A 1871-nucleotide genomic window follows, 5' to 3' on the forward strand; every position below is an offset into this window, starting at 1 on the left:
ATTGCATTGGGAGTTATACCTGATATAAATGACGAATTGATGGGTGCTGACGAGTTGATGGGTGCAGCACACCAACATGGCCCAAGTATGCATATGTAACAAACCTGCACGTTATGCACATGTACCCTAGAACTTAAAGTATAATAATAAAAAAAAAAAAACTGCAAATTTGTGTGGATGTGAGAAAATGATGCTACCACTGAGTGGTTTCAGACCATATTTTGATATTTAATTAATTACTTTGCATTTGCAGCACATTTTTTATAAGGGGAGTATATTCCATTAAAGTTAAAGATCAATGAACACTTTGAAAGCCCCTTTTATGAATAGTTAATGAATGTGATTATGGATCACAATGGGTTAATGTTACAACGCGCTTTAAAAAAATAATACAAAACCTGTATCTACCATACAAGGAAAATCTCTGCTGAATGACAAGAGGTATCTTGCTAACATCTTACTCCACTGGGATGTTTTAACATCTAGCAATCCAATTTGAACTGACCCTGAGCAGATCTACTTGAGAATATTTACAGGCAAAACCAAATACTACAGGAAATGGTCTGGATGATTCAGTAGGTGGGCATTCTTCCATTTGAGTTAGAAATAAAACCGGGCTCTGAATTGGTCTTTTGAAACATAACATAAAGTCTAGTGAACTACAATTCTGTAGTTATAAATATTAGTGACACATCTTTTTCTATTATTGATGCTTACAAAGAATTTAAAACTTCAAGAATCATATGAAGCTGCAATATAGTAGTCTAGAAAAAAGTAAACTAGTATACTTCCTTTTAAAATATTTAATATACGTTTAATAATTATAGTAGCATATTTCTAAATCCACGCATTATTTTAAGATCAGCTAAGAGTCCTATTTAATTCTGATATTAATAACTTATTTCTTCTATGAAAATAATGTCTTTTTCTGTGTTTTCAGTGTGCCTTTCATGATGCTATTTGTCACACTGGCGTACTATGTACTCCCCATATACTGGAGTACACAGTTGTTTACATATTTTTGTTCTAGGCTAGAAATTAACCTCTTTGAGTGTACATATTGCCCTCAAAGGTCTGACACTTGGTAACAGTCAGCAGATGTCTCCCAACTGATGATTTTTGTTGTACATATATGGAATAAAAATCACTTAGTTACAGATGTAAAACCTAAGAGTTATGAAAAGCAATTAGTACATTAATGAATATAAAAACAAGAGGATTAATCATAATTAAATTCTTGCTCTTTCAAGGATATATCATTCTTTAATGGCATTTCATATATTACCATTTGGAAGAAAGAGCCCCAATTATTTGGGAATTATACTCAAATAATATAAAACCAAAGAGGTTAAAGTTCTTTATATGTGGATTCATTTTAGCGATCATTGAAAATGGCAGAAAATATAGTTCTACCTCACCAGAATAAAACTATAAAATTCAAATGAATCCCAGAATGAATACATTTTATTTAAGATTGTTGATTTTTTAATGGTTTAGTTAATTTAAATATAAAGAGTAACTGAAACTCCACAGAAATTATAAAGAAACACCCTTACATATCTAATTCTGTTGCCAAATTTTTGAAATTACTGGAACATAGTATTTGTATTTCTGAAGTTATGACCTGTGTGGTTAAAAAAAAATGTGTTGTTAAAAGTCAGGTATTTTAGTTCACACTTTAACCATGATATGAAGAAATTTGGTAGAACACAACTCTCAGATTTTACTTTATGATATTTATATTTTAAGATCATTCTGATTTTACAAAAAATATGATAAGAAAGACTCATGTTAAAATTCCAACTAATGTTTTTGTTTGACCTTCTTTGCCTATTTTTGTATGAGTTTTGACATCTGCAGAATGAATACAA

The sequence above is a fragment of the Rhinopithecus bieti genome, unplaced genomic scaffold, assembly GCF_001698545.2.
Source record: "Rhinopithecus bieti isolate Rb0 unplaced genomic scaffold, ASM169854v2 scaffold_19553, whole genome shotgun sequence".
Classification (NCBI taxonomy): Eukaryota; Metazoa; Chordata; class Mammalia; order Primates; family Cercopithecidae; genus Rhinopithecus; species Rhinopithecus bieti.